The following is a 21,596-nucleotide window of genomic DNA, read 5'->3' on the forward strand; positions in this document are numbered from 1 at the left end:
CTTCCCAGATGGGATTAATATAGAATCAGAAGTTTATAGCATTCTTTAAACATTTACATGCTGGGCTGTGAGGGAGGGGAGACAGACGTGTGTTCCTTGCAAGTCTCTGCTCCTTGCATCTGTCCTTGACTATAAAAGGGAAGCAGAGGTAGATTTGGTAAGACCGAAAACTTGACAGAGAAGAGCATGTAAAGGTAAAGGCGGTAGGTATTTGATATTTTTGCTGTGGAATTAAGTTGTGGGTCAAGCACTCTGTCTTGGATTATTCTGCAAAGTAGTTGTCATTTCTTCATTAGTGAAGGCTAATCTAGGTTTTTAGCTTCGCTCTTATTAAAATGGTTTAGGATGTAGAAAGGAATGTTGAGGCTCACGGCCATCTTTATAGATATTGGAAAGATATTCAAAAGAGCAGGTTAAATATTTGGACAAGTTGGATGTGTTTTCTCATACATTAAAATCTTAACTCTTGTCTTTCATCCAGAAATTCAGTGTTACCGTTAGCTTACTGGATTTGGTCAAATTAAAGTTCCCGCTAGCCTAGTGGCTCTGCCTCTGACACAGCATAGCAACAGATGTAAATGGAGGCATATAGGACAGGTTTGTAGCTGTAGGCTTAACATCTGGTGCCTTCTAGCTCAGGACTTTGAGTCCAGTACCTTTTGCTCTTTGTTGCCTTCCTCTTATCCTTTCTGATTCTGCAATAGCTTTTTTAATTGGGAAGAGCAGAATTGCATTTGGTACTGAAAGGTAGAAATTTTATGCAGTGGCATGATAAAGGACCAGTGTTCTTTTCAGAATAATTTCTAATGCTCTCTATGGCTGGGTTTTGTTGTTGTGGGCTGTTTCAGTTTTGTGTGGTGGGTCGGGTTTTTTTGTGAGCGTTGGAGTATAAATTGATGGATACAGATATCTTCATAGTCTTCAGTGTAATGAATTCTGCAAGGAATTGACAAATGCCGGGTAGTATTGGTAATGGGTCTGCTTACAATATTTGATTACCTGTTTGGTACAGTCACCTGGCAGTGGGTGCTTCAGAGCTGTGAATCATTGCAGCATATGAAATTTTCCAGGGTTTGGGCTCCTGTAATCATGGTTAGGGCTTAAGCCTTCCCGTGCTTACTCCAGATGAAGAATTCCTCTGCTGATATGTCCAAAGGCATGCCTACTGCATTTTTATTACCTATTTTTACTGTTACTCTGTGTTCACCAAATAATACGGCTCTTCATTTTTCTAGGATAGCTGTGCAATTACATATCTTCTGTCCATAGGGGCCCCCGACAGTGGAAAAAAATGGTCTTGGTGCTCTAAGGTCACTTCTGGAATTGTTCATCTACAGAGCAAAGAGGATTGTGGCTGACCTTCTAACTTTTTTATATAATCAGGATTTAAGCTGTCTTCTAATTTTGCCTATTAAATGGAAATGGAGATTTAGCCTTTCCCTTAAATGAGTCAATTCTGAAGCAAATCAATGTAAGAAATCTTTTGAGACCCTTAGAGCTTTATCGTGCCTGTGGGAAATTACAAGAGTGTATTAATACATACTTTGAAATTCTGGTATGGAAGTTGTCAACAAGCATCACCATTAGACAAAATTTTAAGGTGCTACAAAAGCTGCTCAGTCCTTTATAACCAAAGGACTGCAGTTACTGGTTTTGTTTTTTCCTGATGGACTTTTTTGGCTGTAATGCCATTGTGGCAAAAATTTGAGAAGCTTGCTTCCTTGTCCTTTGGTGAGCTGTACTGAACTGCCACCTTTCTCTTCCCTTTTTCAGATAGAACCAACCCTTGAAGCCAAGGTTTGGATTTGGTGCTCCAGCTAGGAGCCTTATAGAGACTGTTGTCTGTTCTGTCATCTCAACCACAAATACAATTTACCTATAAAACACTTTTTTCTGTGTTAATACCTATGCAGTGAACATGCTCTAGTTCTAAATTGACCAGTGAGGTGTTGAAGTACCCCTTCTTGCTTGGCATTCACGTTGTCAGTGCAGCTCAGGATCATCCTAATCATGGCCAATATGAATTTAAAAATGTCTTTCATGCTTTTTTATTTCAGCTGATCTGTTTAGGCATAAACCAGTTTTCATCTTTTTCTTATTTAGTCTGTATTTGCTTGCTTTTTTACAATTTAGCTTTGTGGCTTACAGTATGAGTTTATTTTTAGCACATGTGCACCAGACCTGCAGTTTCAGATTTTGTGTTTGAAAAATAATGTTTGTACAGTAAGTACTTTTGTCAAGGAATTGCAGAACTGTAGTGAAATGTTTCTAGTAGTAAGTATTATCAAAAATCAGAAACAGCTATGTCAAAATGTTTTTGCACTGTGTGGTAGAGGAGCATACGTGAATACATTTGATTTCAGTTTTATAGCACCAAAATGGAAAGTATATTAAAAGCATAGAGGGCACAGAGATGTTACCCTGGATCTTGTGTTCCTAAAATATTAGACTTCAAATTACTCAAGAAAGTGGTGTTTGGAGAAGTCTTGTTCCTGGTTTGAGCAGCTAAGCTCATTTATATCTGCAACATCCCCCCCCCCCCCTTTTTTTTCCCCCTTCTGTTTTTCTTTGCTGCTCACACGTGGGGGAATACCCTAGCATTTTAAAATAATGGTGAAAACACTGGAGGTAATGCACTGTTAGGTAAGCTTAAGCTTGTTTATTTAAGGTATTTATTGTAGGTTTTGAGTCTGGAGCTTTTATTCCTGTGGTTTGGGTTTTTTTTTCCTCCTGCATCAACTATTTTTTATTTTAAATAAAAAATAATTCCTTTCAACAAAGCAGTGTTTCTGGAAGGGGGGGCAGGGGAAAAAAAGGCATCTGTTGTAACTAGGAAAAACCCCCAAACATTGGAGAGACTTGTTTTATGAGATGCTGTTTAGAAGGTGATGCGGCAGGTGTCGTGTTTTGTGGTGGTGATGTCTTCTCCGCATTGGTTACAGTGCGATAGTACAGAGGCGCCGGTGTTGGTGAAACTCCGTACTGCTGGTAGTGCTTCCTGGCTGATGCAGTTCAGTTACTGCCAGGCACAGCTTGCCCTTTCGGTCTTTGCTTCACAGAATGATAAATGTTGCACGCTGTCTTCGTCATTTTACAGTAGCTCTTCATTTGTTATGTTCAGGGAAACAATAGCCTCATGTTCCTGCATTTTTCCATGTGGCTTTTTATCATGCAAGTATCCTGCTTGTCACACTACTGACTTCTGTGCATCTCTAATGCAACTCTTGCAGCCACTTCAGAATTTCTCTCTCAAATTCTCTAAAATGCTTTTTCCTGCAAAACAGTTGATTTGTAGACATAAAATGATCTGTGTTCTAGTGTGTGTTCAGGATGAATGTCCAGTGTGCGTTATTTGACTTTGTAAATAAAGACAATTCACATTGGAAGAAAAAAATCATTGGAAGATGCTTCCCATTGTAGCTTTAGGTTTCGGGCGTTCATTGTCACAAAGGTGAACAAATAAAACATACTTTGATTTGTTCTCTTATTTGGTTGAGATGCTTTTGATTGGGGAGGTTTAAAACAAACAAACAACTTAATTTGGACAGAAATACTCTTACTTTGTATATATTGTTTTTTAAACTCGCTTTAATGATGTCTAGGCTTTCCTAACAGCTTTTGAACCTGCTCGTTTCCATCAGTTTGGTGGATAGATATAAGTCTCAATGATATTAAGTTCCAAACAGTTTGTGCAGAGTTGTAGCTTGATAGGAGAGAAATCCAATGTATTGCCCTGATGGGATGTGCAGTGTGAGCAGTTCTCAGGGAATGGAGCTAAAAGTATTAGGTTGTGGAGATGGAAGATGCTTTGGAGCATAGGGCACAGATCAATAAGAAACTGAGTTTGCTAGTCTTTGTTGGTCATGATAGACTTGGTTTTATTACCTTGTTTTTACTTTTACCTCAAGTTCACCAAATAATTTGGCTCTGCTTGTAATCTAGCATTGCTCTAGGATAGCTGTGTAATCAGTATTTTTATTAGTGGCAAACATGCATCTGGATGATCTTGGAGATGCTTTGGCTACATAGAATGCTCTTTAACAACAGTTAAATAAAGCGCTCTCAAACTTTGGGGACAGGAATCAGATTCGATGTCGATTTGAAGAAAAACACATACAAAGAAACTGCAAATTGTGTTGAAGGTGCAGAGGGTTTGTCAGGTAGCTGAGAAATTTAGAGAATATTTAGAAAGATATTTATGTGCCTTCTTCATGTCTCCATGTTATACAAATTGGTACTTTTTAAACAAAAGCAGCAGTTTTGCTTGTTGTCTTTAGCACTCTAGGTTGTGAGTTTACATGAATCCAAGATGACCTGAGTGTAAGATAGTGCTGTAACTTCCTTTGTTAGTCAGGAAAAGTATTTTGTATTATCAAATAGATTTAGTAGGTATTTTCTTAAGTCCCTTTTATTTATCTGAGAATATTTGCAGTGTGTGTTTTAGTGCATGAATTAGATTGATAAGAGTGTACAGGGTAATGATAGATCTGTCGCAGGCAAGAACAGGAGAAACCTCAGTATCATTTACCTTTATCGGAACAATATGATCAATGTGAAATGTAATACATCAGGCCAATATTTTACAGTTTTCATATAAACCAGATGGTGCTTTCTTGTATTTGGACAGGTACGGGCTTCTAAATCCAGTAATAACTAACTTTTATTTGTTGGAATGGGGTCCAATGTAAAATCATCTTTACTGTGACAAAATACTTTGCAAAAGAAGCTTAACTACGCCTACCCCCATCCCCAAAACAAAAAGCAAACCCCAGTCCTAGGGAGTTTTATTGATGATACTGTGAGGCCTCTGGCTAATCTTTTCAAGACTGAAATCCCTCACAATGACATAGGATTTCTTTTCTGAACTAGAGTGGATATTTAGATAGCTGTTCATTCTCTAATGTGATTTTTTTTTTCTTTTTTATTTCTTTGTGTTCTGTGCTTAAGAGGGTGGATTCTTAAAGTTTCATCTGCTATGTAGGAAAACTTGTCTAAAAATGGAAATGTTGGACCAGGAGACATGAGCTTTGAATTACACTGCTGATTTGCCACAGGTTAATAAGACTACTGTCTCTTAATCGTGCATTTCTCCATATAAAGTGGTTTTTAGAGGCATTGAGAATTCACAAATTTCTTTCTCATGCTTGGGAGTTGGTGGTTGTGAAGACTTGTTGGTGAATGAGACTGGTGTTGCAGCGTTTAAGAGTTCACTGCTGTTTGCTCAGACTCAAAAGGTCCCAAACAATAACAAAATATAGGAGACAAATACTCTAGGAATTGTTTTCTGATAGAAAATGCTGTGTTAGGAGAGAGACCAGCCTTCTGTAGGGCAATGATAACATCATCACTATCCCCTATTTTCTGTAGCATTTATCTCCCTTCATATGTAATGGTGCTGCCCTGTTCAGGTGGATGTGGTAACTTGTTTTCTTTGACCATGTTGTTTTATGTTTTTCTCCAGCTTGTTTGTCAGATTCCTGATGTTTTCTCTGATAGTGCAGCTGGAAGGCAAGAGAGAGGTGTTAAGAAGGTTTGTTTTTAAAACGTTACAAAATTTATTGTACACACCAAATAGATAATTGGGGTGTTTTGAGTTCTGTTTCTGAAAATGGGTGCTAGTGTACCTCAAAACACTGTGTTCTGTCCATAGTATCAGAGAAATGGCACTTTTTTGTACATATTCCAGTGGTTACCTTCTTTTCTCTTGTAGTACTGCAGGTATTCTTCCTGTAAGCGGAGGAGTTTTGCATTCCTTTTCGTGTGTGTTTTGGACCCAGATGTCATGGTCTAGTTTCACAGATGGTTTAGAATACTCCTGGAGATGTAATCAAAGTCTTGTTCTGTCGTTCAGCAAATATTTTCACATGATATATAGGGGGTTTGGGGTTTTCAAACTGTGGGGGTTTTTTTGTTGTTGTTGTTCTGGCTTTTAGATCTCTGAACTAGTAAATATGCATGTGCTGCTTTTTTTTTTTTTTTTTTTTTTGAAAAGGGGAATGCTGTCTGTTTCTAGTTCTATGGCTATTACAAGTGTGTGTTTGCCACTTTGTTTCCATCTTCCAGTTCATAGAAACTACCTTGTGTGTGTGAATAACATATTATTACTAAATTTCTGGCAGAAAGGAATGTTGATGAAGGAGTTGGGGTGGTAGTGGTGTAAAATCTAAACAAGAGTTGCTGAAGTCTGAATTCTTTAAAAGGCTGAAAGGTGGTGTCATACTTGGGCATGTGCTGTTGACACTTCAGCTCTGGTAGATGCTCTGAGCCTGTACCAATGTAAATGCATGCTGAGTTATGGTGAAGTATGAGTTTGAATGTTATTGCTGTTTCACAGCAGAGCTGAAAAATAAGATCAGAGCTAAAATAAATGTGTATATACACAACTATAGGTAAAGTATAATTGTTTTATATTGAAGGTGTAAACACAGTGTATAGCATTAGCTGGAGTCAGAATGTAACTACATTCTAAAAGGAAATAATCCTCACATTGAAAGTTGGTTTAAAATTGTGACTGCTTAGAGATAAATTGCCAAATGTGAAAAAGCAGTAGAATTAGTATGGATATCAGCATTAGTGTAGTGTAACTTTTGGTAACTGCACTGATTAATTCCATTTAAACTATTTCATGTTATTTTTATAAGATGACCAAGAAAAGAGGAGACTGAAGTTGGAAGGAATTTTTCTATTTGAGGAGTGGGAAGGTGAAGGAGAACAGAAATCCATTCATGTGCGTTGTCACTAAAAATAAGTCACAAAAATGAGTTTATACATAAAGACCACTTGGAAAACCAAATGTACGTAACTGTATTAAGATGATGTGGTTTTATTTTCAGTTGCTGTCTAATTTTTTTTTTAGTAACCTTAGGACCAGATTTTAGGATCTCTTCCATATAATACATAAGAATGATCTACATGGTATTTCAATGCTAGGATAATGGTGTTGAGTAGACTTGAAATACTTACTTGAACTTTTTGTCCTTTAGTAGTCTTAACACCTTCCAGAATGATGTTTGGCTCTCTGGAACAACATCAGGTTTATGACTCTTATTTAGTCTGTGATCCAATATTGCTCCCCAAATTATTTTCTGCTTTATTACTCTCTAGATGGCTAGTTCTGTGTGTGTCTGTGCGGTGAGGGTGTATGTGTGTTAATTAGTATTACTTTAATTATCTCTTTCAGACTTGACAGCTTCTTTTTTTTTTTCTTTCACCTGCATGGACTTCTATCTGGTTGGCTTTAGAATTCCTAGTTTCCCTAGCTTATCGGGAATCATCATCATCTCCTTGTAACTCTGGCCCCCCAGTTTGGCGGCATGTACAGATTCTTCAAGGGGGCTTCTGTTCAGTCACCCGAATTAATAATGAAAATACTAAGCAAAACTTGCTGCAGGTTAAGTTCTAGCTGAACTGACCTGAAGTGCTTTCTGTTTTTTATACTGAGCCACTGCTGTAGTTCTCTGAAAGCAAATTTTCCAGGAGTTATGCTTATCTACACTGATTATTTTGGATCTCTGGTCTCCAGGTCATATTGAACAGTGTCAGAAGTGTCACTTACATAAACTACACCTGCTGCTTCACTAAGACATTTACCCAAGGGAGAATATTATATTGGTTGGCTGTGACTTCTTGACTGTAATTTATCTTTTCTCCTCTAACTTAAATTGATTTTTTTTACCCCTCTTCTTTTTCCCCCAGCAATATATTCAAATCATTCTAAGCATCAGAACTATGTTGTTTGTCTTACCACTTAACTCTTTTTTCCCACTTCTTCACTATTGCTAAAGGACGTGTACCCGTTTCATATTGCTTTGGGATCTCCTGTGTTTTACTAGTTCTCAAAGCAAATCAGTAATAGTTTAGAAATTATTTAGACTAATTATTTATATACACTAGTACATGTTGTCGTAAGTAGTTGGATTAAACTGTGTGTTAATTTTTCTGACTCAAAGATCAGTTTTTTTAAAGGAGAATGTATTTTGAGTGTTACTTTTGTTAATGTTCTTGCCGCTTCCTTGTGGAGCCCTAGATTTTTGGGGCGTCTCGTTATCTGGACCAGATTCCAAAATTGGCTGGCAATGCTGTGTGCCGCCACAGGTTTAGTCTTTTCTGTAGGCTTTGATGGCCTGGGTGAGATCCAGAATCAATGTGAGCTGTCCAAGCCAGTGTGCTATTGAAAAGCTGCCATTAAGTAGCTCTTCCTTAATGAATTTGAGAGTAATGTTGGTGGTTTTTAAAATTAGAAAGATAATGCTCCTCATTTCTTGTATGTGAGTGTGATTTGTCACCCACCACCCCCAAAACTATCTTGCAGAGCTTTGCTGGACTGGTGTTTCATTGAGGAAGACTTAGAGGGAATAACGAATTCTGTGTTGGCATTGCTAAGCCACTTTTATGTATGATGTTTTTCTGCAGTTTCTATCTGGGCAAGACTATGACTGACTTAAAGGTCTTCTTGCCTGAGTCAGAGCAGTATAAAAGAGCACAGAGAAGGAGGTTCTTGGCTTGCAAAGATACAAAAAGCCAAACAAATGAGTGGCCTATGTGACTGTTTTTGTTTTGCTATATCTGTCATTTGAGCAGACCTGCTGTAAGTTCAGCGACATACAGTATTGCTAAGAATCTTATAAATGTATGCTGTAATACAGATCTTGGGACTGCCTGGCTGGTAGGTGTCCCCTTGTGATGACTGGAACCACTTTGTAAAGGACCATGGTTCAAAAATTCTGTTCAAATAGCCGTAACACAGCTACATGTGCTGAAAGCTGAAGCCGTGGTGACTGGAAACTATCCAGAAATCTCTAATGGCTCTTTTCTGAAATGGTTGCTGTTTGACAAATTTCTTCTGTGAATTACTGAACCAGCATTGAACATCCTTTGCTGGTACTGCCAATTACACCGCTCAAACAGCACACTAAAACCTCTTCTCCAAGAAGAGACTATATCTTTTCCTTTATCTAATTCTCTGAAATAGACTATACCGGTAAAATTAAGATACTAAAGTGCAATGGAAGACAAACAGATGCAAATTCAGTCTGGTTTAGTGGGGTTTTTCCATGTAGGTTTTCTGATAACTTCTACTTGACACATGGGCTTCTGTTTAATCTGTCATGTCTGAGAAAGCATTTTAAGTGCAAAACAAGTAGAAGATAATTCCAAATGGCTGGAGGACTGAAAATGTAGTTGTGCAGCAGAGTTTTGTGTTAGTTTGCCTTTTTGTAACCAGAAAGAAAATCTAAGGATATTTGCTAAAAATAAAAATGGCAAGACCTAAACCAACAGAATTACATTACTGACCTTAGGAAAATGTTATGCTTTTGAGTGAAGGTTGATTTTTCTTCTCTATTTATGGTCTTTTCCCTATCATTAGTGGAATGAATCTCACTTGTGAACAGCTGTTGAAATAATAAATCCTGCTACTCAAATTGTAGTTATAGTTGTTCTGTTCTCTTGAAAGTCTCAAGCAGATTTAAAAAGCAAAACCAAAAACCTCAGCTGCTAAAGCCATCCATCAGAGGATAAAATAGGCAGCTTACACAATAGAAGTTGCAAATGGAAATTATTAAGTTCAATAGAACATCCTTAAGTTTGGCCCACATATTAATTCACTGAATGTTTTTAAGCTGATGCCCCCTTTGGAAGGGGTGGTCCTGGCTCTGCTGTCTGCTGATCTGATGGTTGTTTGAGGGTCTTTCACCCAGGAGTAACGAGGGAGGGTGGGTGTGTGAAGCCTGAACTCCGGCGCACAGCACATGTGCTTGTATTGCCTTGTTAAGCACAGGCGGCATTTCTTAGATATCTTGCTTAGTTCAGCTAATCAGATATGTCATGGTGGGTTGTGTTGCAGCACAGGTTCTGATGAATTTGGATAAAACCGTCCTGCACAGTATGAAGCTGTACAGTTTAGTTCTTGAAACTTTACGTCTGGGTAATGAACCTTTTCTGAGTGACTGATGAATGAGGGTGGCCTATCTTGGGTTGGCTGACTGCAGCTGTGTGCCCTGTCCTGCCCTGCTGAACAGAAGGCAAAGTTGCTCATCAGTCCTTAATCTGCAAAGTTTCACAGCCTGTGTTGTAAGGCAAGTCTGCATTGGTGATTGTTTGCCTTAAATGCCATTCTGGAAATGTTAGTACTATCTTGACTCATCGGTCAGGGCTCTGACTTGCAGTGCAGGAAAAAAACATTATTTTATTTAGCTTAAGCTGCAGTTATTTAGATGAGTAGCTCTAGCATTCCCATCATTTGGAACTTAGAGGTGGTTCTACTGTTTAAAAAAATAAAAAAGCTGTCCCAATTTAAGCCCTTTTTGTCCAAGACTTTTAGCTTGGACAGCTTTCACACACTCAGTTTACATTTACTGTTCTGGCAGCTAAATTTGCTGAGGGACCCTCATTTTGCTTTGCCTGCTCTTCGTAACGCTGGCCGGATTTTGCAGGGTCTGGCGAGCATCTGAGCTGACCGCAGTGCATGGCTGCAGTGCCTGAGCGTGTCTTCTCCTCACATCTGTGTCCTCTGAAATATCAGCCTCTGTGAGCTGTGGGTCTCTGAAATGAGAGTGCAGGGACTACCAGTACCGAACAGATTGTGCCGTCTGTGTTGGCATCCAGAGCAGAGGAAGGAAACGATTGTAGTTCAAATACCAGAGGGCTGAAGAACAAAAAGAAAGGAGGAGATGCTAGGCTGGGAGACAGGGCCGGACGCTTGAGGGGAGGAAGGAAAGACTGTAAGAGGTGGAGACTGTTTAAAAGAAAAAAAAGGGGGGGGGGGGGGAGAAGAGAGAGGGAACAGGACAAGAAAAGTTGGGAGGAGTTGATTTAGAAGCAGTGAGGAGGAATGAGTAACAAAAGGAAGTTCTGGGGACAGGAGAAATGCAGATAACTACTTGTTTGGTTTTAAAGTCCTGGATGGCTTGGACCATTCTTCCATGAAAGTACTGCAGTTTGTTACCACTGAGTTTTTGTGGCAGATGCTCTCAGTGGAATGCTCAGTTTTGTTACCCCCCGCCCCCTGGGAATATTGTTCTCCAACTCACTGGCTACCAAAATCTTGAATTAGTCAACTCTGAACCAGAATATTTTATCGGTATATTTTGCTTAGTTTTGTCTCTGTTTTACCAGCTGCTGCGTCTTTGAAAAGAGATTTCCTGTGCCCTTCTTCAAATGCCTGTGATATTTCCAAGAGGAACCCTCTTTCTGTAAGTGGAGCTCTTCTCTATGAATATCAAATTCATAGTATGAATTAATTGGATGCATTAATAGGAATGTGTGTATGCAGAGAATTCTAAACAGTTTTAAAAATGAGTGGTTTTATTACATAATATGTTTTTCATGATTCATAATTAAGAATCATGATCAATGCTCAGGGGTAGCTCTTTTTGTTTTTTTCTTTGGTCATTTGAAATGAATAGTATACTTCTATTATAAGCTTAGACAGTGATAATAAAAGCAATACTTGTCTCTTGTCAACATTTGTGAAAAACAAGTCTCGAGAGATTTCTGACTGTTTTATTTAATGATGAGAACAGTAAATCTGTCCTGTGTAGTGTCTGGGTGAGCTGTCTTATATCAAAACATTATTAATTGATTTTTATACTTTACAGCTGTGTTTTGGGAATAAGTACTGGAATGAAAGCCAGAAGCTCCCCTCTGGATTGTAAGAACCATATTGGAGAAGAGTTAAGGGATTGATTTATTTGTCTGGTTTAGAAATTTTGAGCAGGAGGAAAAGGGAGGGACTTGAGCTGCCTGTTTAACTTGGTTTGCCAGCAGTCTCAGAACTAGTTAGATTATCACAGGAGTACAGCTCACCAGATCTGTGCAAATATCTAGGTGTGTGAAGATGAAGATAGGCTCCCAGTGAGCTCTTCATTTGCGCTTGGATCCATTATTTAACATTGAATTGTGAAAGTAGGGGTTTAGTGGGATTGTTGAAGAACTCTGTATTTGCTGCTTCAGGTATAAATACTGTGAAGGCCAGTCTTCAAAGCTTCTCATTTCTAGAAATACTGATCTTTACACTCTGGATGAATTGTATATGTTAATCAGTCCCTTAAACATTGTGTTTTGTCTTCATTAGAAGTTTCAGGACAAAATATAGGGTCACCAGTAGTGTGGCTACTGAGGTGGTGTTTGCAATATGTGCTACAGTATGGGTAAAGGACTATGCATGCTTTTAACAAAGCTTCCTTCAGCTTGAGCAAGAGGAATTGTGAGTTTTCTCCTAGTTTAGAAATACACATTTTCGGGGAAATAAGCAGCTTCACAAATAGCTATGCAATAGGAATTTGTGGGGTAAGTTGACACTTAGATGTATTTTCTCCTCACAAGGAGATCTTCTTTTGAATGTTATCATGCAGGCTAATTTCAGTTTAGTGAACAGGAGTTTTCTGCATATATGTGTGTTTTGATTTTTATCCTCTAACTTGGAAGGCATATACACATCCTTAAAATCTTTAGAAATAGTGAAGTTTATTAAAAGTGTCTGTAAACTTAAGTTATGGCTGGTAGTTTTGCATTTCAGGTAAGCAGTACCCTGAAATACTGAAGTCTTGTTTCTGCTCCTCTCCCTAGCCCTTGCACTTACCATAAGTCCATCTTGATGGATCATCTCGGCAAGAAGAGACTGATTTAGGTTTTGTTACTGGGTTGGGTTTCTGTTGGTTTGGAAGCTGAATACATTTGTAATGTGAGGAGATGACTGTAGGCCAGAAATAGAGAAGGGAGGACTGGAGCAGGGGATGGGAGGATTGGGTCTCCGTGTTCCTGGCAGCGGCAGGCTGCCAACTGGGCTGAAGCTGTAACCTTAAACTGCAGCCCTGGGCTTGGCGTGGGCCCCCGGCTTGGTCCCTGTGGGCTTCGTAGATGTCAATATCTGTTTTGTCCCTAACACACCCTGAAGAGATCAATGGGGTGGCATTTAGACAGCTTGAGACTATAGATACATACAGTTGACATTGTTCTGCAGCGCAGGAGCCCATGAAAGTCTAGCAGAACACAGCTGCATATTTTTCCACTGTAAAATAATTTTCAGAAATCCTGTGCAGCAGCACACTTCTGGAGACTGTTCAGATCGAGGCATTGAATTCTCTGGAATCATGGCTATTAAAAGTTAAGACTGTGTGTAGTACCGTAATTATTTTCTTTTGCGTGTGTATGCTGGGATGTAGGTATCTCGTGTTTCCCCAGCTGTTACGTGCTCATGGAAGAGTCTTCCTGTTAGGACCCCATTGTGGTCTCTTGAAAATAATGCAGTGTTTATCTGGTAAAACAGCAGTTCCTTTATGATAGAATAGGCCTACTGAGGACATGAAGCATGCACTGGAGAAGAGGTTTCCCTTCTCTTCAGCCCTTGGTTTTCTCCTTTTTGGAAGCCAGAAAAATGATGCTGAGCTAGGGGAGCAGGAGACAAGTAGGGCCAAAGTTTGGAAGCGGGGAGCTGGGCTAGATGGAACCAGAGCTACTTTGGCTGGAGTTACAGGGATTGGGGCAGGAGAGAGAAAAGGAGTGCAGAAGGCTGTTTGGCTTGTTAAATTGGGGAGGGGGCTTTGGGTGACTGGGGCTTGCAAAGGTTTGGGGTGAGCCAGAGACAGCCCTGCTTCCCCATCCTCCATGGTGCGAGAGGGAAGGCAGGTCTGAACGTGGAAGTCTGGGGAACTGCAATGGTAATGGATTGGTGGTGTGTTGCTCTTACTTGGATGGAAACATCTGTGGTTGTGTACTCTGTTTATGTTCCTACCTTTCACTAACAACTTCTCCCCAATTGTGGCTTTGAACATGTGCTGATGTTTGGGAAGAATTGTGTTTCTTTAACTAAACAAATAGTGGCTGTTCTCTATGCTGAGTTTCATGTAGAAAAAGAATGGATGAATGTTTGTTGGTCTTGTACTAAAAAAGGCCCTTGTATTCAGCTGTTAACTAGGAAGGATTTTCATTGAATTATTTTTGTTGTTTATTTACTTACAGTAAACTGAAAAGTTTGTACAGCACCCATAGCTGAAAACTGCCTCCAAATGATCTAGAAAATAGCTAAGGAATAGGACTTGCCCCTTTAAAAAAAATCATAATCCATTTGCAGACTACTCAAAACAGGAAAAGAACGGACTATCTGTACTAGCTATGTTTTGAGAGGGAGCTGGCCTGTGGTTATGAAAGCAAGTGTATGATTTTAGTGGTCACAGTAGTGGTACCGTAAAAATGCCAGTTGTGAGTTCTGTTGCTTTCTATATAATTCAAATTTTAAAATTCTTATCAGGCTTCTTGGTGTACAGATTGAATGACAAATGTAGATGGATTACTGCATAAACCTCTCAATGGTAAAACCAGCAAATAATAGTGAGATTACTGAAGCCTCCAACACAGAAACCTTTGACCTTTCTCCCATCTAAAAACACCCACCCTGTCCCATTAGAGACAAAAAAAGTTCAAGCCTTAGTTATTGGCTTAATTGATCATATTTTATATAAAAGGATTTCATAGTATTGCAAGTGATATGGCTTTCAGATGTAAAAGTATAGGGAATAATTTGCGTGAAGGAACTTGAACTAGGAGAGGATTTGGTAAAAGGTTTGATTTCAGTGCATCCAACAAAAAATGCAGAGCTTTTTTTTTTTTTTTTTTTTTTGTCCACCTGCTTTATGTAAACATTCTGTACTTGTACCAAAACTATTTTGGTTTCACAAGTATAGTTGTCTTACCTGCAATTTCATCTAATCATCCTGTGTTACTTTTAAAAAATGCACTAGATTTATTTTTAAAAGTTAAGACGTAGGAATTTGAAGACATCAAAGGAGTAGGCCAGTGATTGGGGAAACGGCCACAAACAGTGCAAAATATGGAATAACAGGAGAATGGCTAACAGCCTGTGCTGTCATATTTCAGTTTAAAATAACTGGAGACATAAGGAAATAAGCAAATTATTTTATGGGTTAGCAATGAGCTTAGTTGGAGCAACTTGACAAGAAGCAAGGGCAGCCAAAGGCTTGTCAATTTGATTGATTACACCCCAAAATTTACTTAAAAAGACATTGTTAAATAAAACCTATTGCTTTCATATGGTTTACTAGTGTTTGTTCTCAGGTTGTGGTGTGTGAACCAGCAGTGGAATTTAGAGCCTGTAGATGGAAGTATTTTTGATAACCATGCAATTGAGCAATAGGATAGGAATAATTCAGTATGTCTTACAAAATGCTGAACAAAATAATCAGAAAGAAAGAAAACAGAAAACCTGAAGGTCTGCTTGGAAGCATCTGATAGTCTTCTTGGCCATGTCCCCCAGCTTCTCATTGGCAGGTCAGTATGAGAAGCTGAAAAGTCCTTGACTGTTTGGCAACAACTAAAACATCAGTGTGTTATCAACATTATTCTCACCCTAAATCCAAACCACAGCACTATACCAGCTACTAGGAAGAAAATTAACTCTATCTGTGCCGAAACCAGGATAGATACTTAAAATTGCTTTGTGTTCAAGAATATGGAAGCAAATGTATTCCAATGAGGTGGTATTCATAGGTGTAGGAATTTGAAATTTTTCCTGTAACAAATAATATAATAATACCCACCTGAAACACCTGCCAATGAAAATCACTACTGTAAAGTGGGTTTTTATAATATTTTTTCCCAGTCAGCCTCCTGTTAAGATTTGAAACTTTTCAGAAACTATGGACTAGATCTGCTTTACCTGCCATTAAATTTTCAGTGCTTACAGCTGTATTTACTATTTATAGAAGTTGAGTATGATAGGTTTATATCAAACCCTCAAAGCAGGGTTCAGTAAAGAACCTGAGCACTTCAAGTGCCTCCTTGATGCTTAGCAGCAGCATTTTAAATTGTTATGGCAAATGAAGACAGCTTCAGCATTGTATTATGACAGTCAAGTTTACAGTGATTCCAGTTGTAGCTGGGTATAAACAAATACTCCTGTTATATGGATATTTTAATATTTTTATCACTTGAAGATATTTTTTTCTTTACAAAGGTCTGCTGGCTGTCAGTGTCTCTCATGTCTCTCAAGAGCCTGTCAGCTCTTTTCATGTGTTTGCATTAAAAGTTACTAAAGCTACTATATAAGATATAGTAACTTTTAAATTTTAATTGGAGAACTTTTTTTTAAATTTTTATGGGTAAAAATGTACTGATAAATTCCTCCCTCCTTAAAAATAACAAATGCAATAAGATGTAGGCTAAATCAGAAATGTGGACTTAATTCACCTGGGCATCCAGTCACAATATTTATATTTTACTGTGCTATAAAATTTATATAGAATTTACCTTTTGTGACCAAACAGGAGAAACAATAACAACTTTCAAATGCAAGTTTTTCAGCACAATTTCTGTAACAGCATAATAGTGCATTTTAACTGAGAGTATGTATTCAGTGTGTGCAAGAGGACCTCAGAAAGCTTTAAAAAAAAACCCCAAACACCCCACAAAACCCCCAAACAAACCACCACCAAAAAATCCCACAGAACAGAAGGGATGGGCCATGATGACTTGTATATTAAGTGGAAGATTTATAAATGAGGCTGGTATTGCATTAGTTTGTTATTGCCTTATGGATTTAAATTTAATTTTTTTTTGTTAAACACTTAAGCATTGCCTTAAAGAGCATGCTGCAGACTTTTTGCTTTTCTCCCTTTTGCAGATGTTTATTTTCCTTGATTCTAAAGGGCTTTCTTGTGTACTAAATAACTTAAGAACTGGTGAAACTGATCTTTCTGTAACTGTTTTCTAGCTCTTTCGGTGAGTTATCTGTTGCCTTGTTTCTCTTTTCACGGACACCCTCAAAGGAGAGACCAGGGGTGACGATGTTGCAGGTGGTGTCATGTCCTCGGAACTTGGCCACAGCAGAGCGCTACGTTATCGGGATGTACAGTGTCAGTTTGAAAACCCTTGTTATGGGTGCTGGAGTTCAAGGGGAGTCTGTGATGATTACAGGTCTCTCTTTCCTTACAACTCTCTGCACCAGACTGTGCAATGTGCAATCACAGCTTTTGCTTTTCCGCAATAGTCCCCTTTTATAATGTTTCAGTAACCTTTTTTGTTATGGATACATTAAGCTTGTTTTACTTTTTTTTTTCACCTGAGAAAATAAGTCTTTTTGTAATTTCAGAAATGTGGCGTTATCAGACCTATTTTTCTAATATCCAGTAGTTCAGTACTTAATGCAGATATGTTTAGATTGATACAGAAATCAGTTGGTTTCTGCATAGTATTTTCTTCAGCTCATATAGGTGCACGTTTAATTGTGTGTCCCTGATGTCGAATGTCAAATCATAAATACACCGTAGAAAATACGTAGCAATATCTTAATGTAATTTTTCCTACAATTTAGAAAAGATCAGATCAGTCCTGAAGTAAAAATATTCCTGGTAAATAACAAGATAAATTGAAAAATGGGTTTAACCTTACATAAGACCATTCATGCAGAGGGATGACATTGGTTTAACTAAATCAGTACAGTGTGACTTCATATATTCAGTTGCTGTCATTTGTAAGTATTGAATTCATGTTCCCCCAAGGTACTTTCAGACAACCTTTCGATCTGTTTTTTCTATGTCGATTTTTCCACGTTTAAGAATGTCTTTGAATATTTTTCAATTAATGAAATGAAATAATGGATTCAAGCCAATTCTGTTCCGTTCCTCCCCCTGCGTGTGTGACCCCCATCGCACATGCAGTTCAGGGATGCTTAGCTTTGTACAGGGGAATGAATTTTTGTTAGGTTTGGAGGTTAACTTCTGTATACAGTAGAAAAGTTATTCTTCAGTGATAAATGATTGTGTGAAATGTGCTTTTTAACTGGCACTCTGGCGAGTTACTATCCCCGACAGCTCTAGTAAGTGTGTCAGGTAACCAAATGATGGGGAGTTTGACTCGAACCAGTCATATCTAATGGTTTTCCATGAGTGAGAGTACATTTTAAGTGACAGCCATACAAAAGTTGAGCACTTCACAGCTCACTAGTTATGTTAGAAGTAGGTTTTAAATATTAGGAGAATAATGCTTGACAAAGTAAATGACTGGTACAATGGTTTGAAAAGAAAAATGGCAGTGAAAAAACTTTCAGTAGTGTATTTTAAGGCTTTATTAATATCCAGCCTTAAAATTATTTATCTGTAAGTCAGTTCCAAGATTGTGGTGAAAATGACTTAAAAACGTAGATAAATTGATTTAAACACTGAGTGGCTTGACACTGACACACACACACACACACACCCCCCCCCAAGTGCTGAAATTTTTACAAACTAGATGCAGAAAGTTGTGAGCAGTTTCTCTGTGATGCAGGTTAATGATGTCCACGTTTCTAGTAGGAAAGGGGTGATGGGCATAAGAGTAGCCGCCTTCTCTGCGTCTTGGAGATCTGCACCATAGGAATGTCTTAGAGACTTAAGCATTCCTTCAAAGGAATTATCTGAAAATTATTCATTAAATTCTCCATGTGCAAGAAATCTGCTTGTCTGTCTGGTTTATTGAGAGAAAATTAATAAGATTTGTATAGAATGCTCGAAGTACTTTATTCTCCTTGGTAATAGTATCATAAAATTGTATTAGCCATGGAAGAGGTGGTTTGCCAGCATGTACTGCAAGGAGGTTCTCTTGGTTTGACTAGTTGTCTGCTGTTCTGGTACCAGATGAATGTTGCTTCCGAGTTAGGCTGAAGAGCATCTTTCTGGTGTCTTCACACAGAATGCCCTAGTAACCAGCCTCCTTATTGCTTCCGTCTCCTTCAGGTGATTATTAATTTAGGAACACATGTATTAACTCATTCCCTGTGACTGTTTGTAAGTGCAAAGGGCAATTATTTTTTTGTTTGCAATAATAATGTTTTCTGGCAACTTAATGAGGTTGGTATGCACATTTTCAGAACATAAGCTAATTGGAAGCTCCTGTGACTCATGAACATAAAACTTTTCATCTATTTTTATTTTTATTTTTTTTTCCCAACAGAGTATTAAAAAAAACCCCAAACTGAACATACATAGTGCATAGTATGAGAACTGTCCAGTAAAGCTTGAAAGATTTCTTGAAGAAGGAGGGGATGCTACTCAAAGAAAAGTGTACTTTAATATACTACTGCTTTATTGGTTAATCCCTGCCTCACTCAGATTCTCTGCTTGTGCAGATTAATAATTTCAAGCTGTCTTCTCCATCTATTATCAGATTTGGGAATGCAGCTTTCCACAGTGCACCCGCACGTTTTCAACCTGCACTTAAAACACAGATGCAAAAGTATACCTCCTTACGCTTTTTATTTCCTTTGCCTGTGTTGTTTTCTTCATTTCTTTTATTGGTATGCGATGACCTTATCAGAAGTTTTTATGGAAATTGGCCCCCAGCTTTTTTTTGAACATGCTGACTTCTTCCACTTCTACAAATTTCACTGTACAGCTGGAATAGCTGTGCTTCACTAGTTTAACATGAAAAAGGATTTGTTTATTAGCTTAATAATCTCTGTGTTTCTGGAGTTAAGTCATATTTGCATCTGGTGGAGTTTGAGATTGTTTTCTTGGTACAGAGATCGTGGAAAATGCATCATACGTAATCTTAAAGAATATTATTTTCAGTAAGTGTCACATACCAGATGGCTTTGAAATCTATTTAGCTATCTGTTTCTGTTAATCTTGCTTTGCTTGCTTGAGACCTCAAAACTTAGTTTCCCCACCTGCTGATAAATATAGGGTCATAGAAATTGCTATATTGGGTCAGACCATCTGTTCTTTAATTAGGAGTAGTAACAGATGCTTGAGATGATAATGCAAAAAAATCTACAATAGGCAGTTATGACAATAATATACTCTGGGGTGTATCTGTCTGGGATCCTGTTAGTTCGGCTTGTGTCATAAAACTCAGACATTTGTATCTTTTCCAGGTCTTTGTTTTTAAATATTCTCAATTACAATGTCTTTTGTTCTCCCCTTTAACACTGCTAAGCTTTTAGCTTTGCAATCCTGCATCCATCAGCAGTGTATTCCTTAGGTAGAGGTAGGAAGAAGTATCCCTTTTTGTTGATGGTGAACTTGTCAGCTTTCAATTTAGTTGAACGCCTTCTCTTGCTCTTGTAGTATTCTGGGAAGGAAGTTCTTGCTCTGCCTTTCATGTGCCATTTTCTATCCTTTTTGGGGTGGGAGCAATCGTATTCTTCCTGATTTTTTCCCCTTCATATTGATATTTCCCTGCTGCTTGTTATTCTTGGTTCCTGTCTCTGTAAGGCTTTCAACTAAACTGCAGTAACTGGATGATTCAAATTTCCCACCGTGCTTCAGTTGAGAAAACACCATTGATTTCTATGAGAGAGAATTTTTCCTCATCTTATGCCATTGAAGATATATAATTTGTAGGAAATACCTTCACAATTTTAGCTCTTGAGGAATATATGCTTTGTTGTACTGGTGAAGGTGGCTTTGCAAGGGGAGTGTTGACAGTGCTGCAGCGAGGTGCTGCTGTGAGCAGCAGAACGTGGCGCAGGGCTCCAAGGCTGGGGGAGAGTCACTTTTTGGGGGTAGGGGACTATCTGTACTTCCCAACATCCAAAGTGAGAAGTGGCACTTTCCTTACTGCAACTAGGGTGGTATTTAAAGGACTGATGAACTGAGAGGCAGATGTTTGCTGGTAGTAGCAGCAACATAAATATCTCAACAGCAATTCCCAAACTGGGGGTTATGGCAGTAACAGGTGGGCACAGAACCCAAAAGAAATTAGTTTGCTGGCTTTTGGTATCCTGTGCTGATCAACAGCAATTGGTATAGAAGCCAATTGATGTAGATTAAGATTATAATTTTAAATAGCTCTGCAAAAGGGGTCTTAGTTGTCTTCATTCTTGCCAATTTTGCAGGGGGAGGCTTACTTAGTGGAGTATTGTTCAGGTGTTGCCAGCCTCCTTAAATTGCTTACACTTCTCTACATAGATGCTTAGAAAGCTTATTAAATATCAAGGTGAGCGCAAGTGAGTAGCGAAGGAGTTAATAGGGTTTGAGTGAATGGCTGTGAAGACAAGGAAGAAAATTAATGGGGAAGAGAGACAGATTCTTCTTAGATACATTAGTAAAGAGAAATTGTTGAACCCTATCCTAACTAGCAAGGGAATGCAGTTCTTTTTCTAACCTGCTTCTAAGCATTACAGCCAGCAGTCTTTGTTGTGTTCAGGTTTCCAAGGAGATGCAAGATATTTTTGTGAAATTGAGAAATCATGGGAAGAGGAATTTTAAAATGCACGTCAAACCACAAAATAGTTGCAGAGAGGACCTGTAATAGTCAGTATTTTAAGGGTAGAACTTAAATGCCATATGACTGAAATTTGTCTTTTTCACCAATGGTAATGATTAGTGTTTAACTGAGAGCTATTTTAGGATGATAAACAACATTCCTTTCATTTTTAACTTCTTGGAGGGGAGACTAAGTGCCCACTAATAGATGCTGTTTATTCCAAAGTCTGCAAGAATTCTTTCTCAGGATCAACCCCCCTAAAATATTAGTAAGAAATTAAGTTTGTTTAAAAATGCTGGAAATCTAATTCTCGAGCTGGCTGTTTGGGTTGAGAGTGTTTAATGAAGAGATCTTACAGATTGAGCCACCCAAGAATGTTCTGTGTCTAGGATGTTAAG

At 38.3% G+C, this 21,596-nt stretch overlaps 1 protein-coding gene across 17 annotated transcripts in view; it reads left to right on the top strand.

Annotated features, from left to right (window-relative positions):
• The window catches only part of SIPA1L1 (signal induced proliferation associated 1 like 1), a 220,056-nt gene that overhangs the window by 79,756 nt on the left and 118,704 nt on the right, over positions 1-21,596 (top strand). For 11 of the 17 annotated variants that reach the window (XM_075754278.1, XM_075754274.1, XM_075754292.1 and 8 more), the window contains one exon: positions 11,116-11,192. The exons of the other annotated variants lie outside the window; for them this stretch is intronic. The gene's annotated coding sequence lies outside the window, so the exon portion shown is untranslated. The remainder of the gene's footprint in view (positions 1-11,115; positions 11,193-21,596) is intronic. 17 annotated transcript variants of the gene reach the window in all.

This window comes from Balearica regulorum, chromosome 5 (assembly GCF_011004875.1).
Source record: "Balearica regulorum gibbericeps isolate bBalReg1 chromosome 5, bBalReg1.pri, whole genome shotgun sequence".
In the NCBI taxonomy this organism is placed as follows: Eukaryota; Metazoa; Chordata; class Aves; order Gruiformes; family Gruidae; genus Balearica; species Balearica regulorum.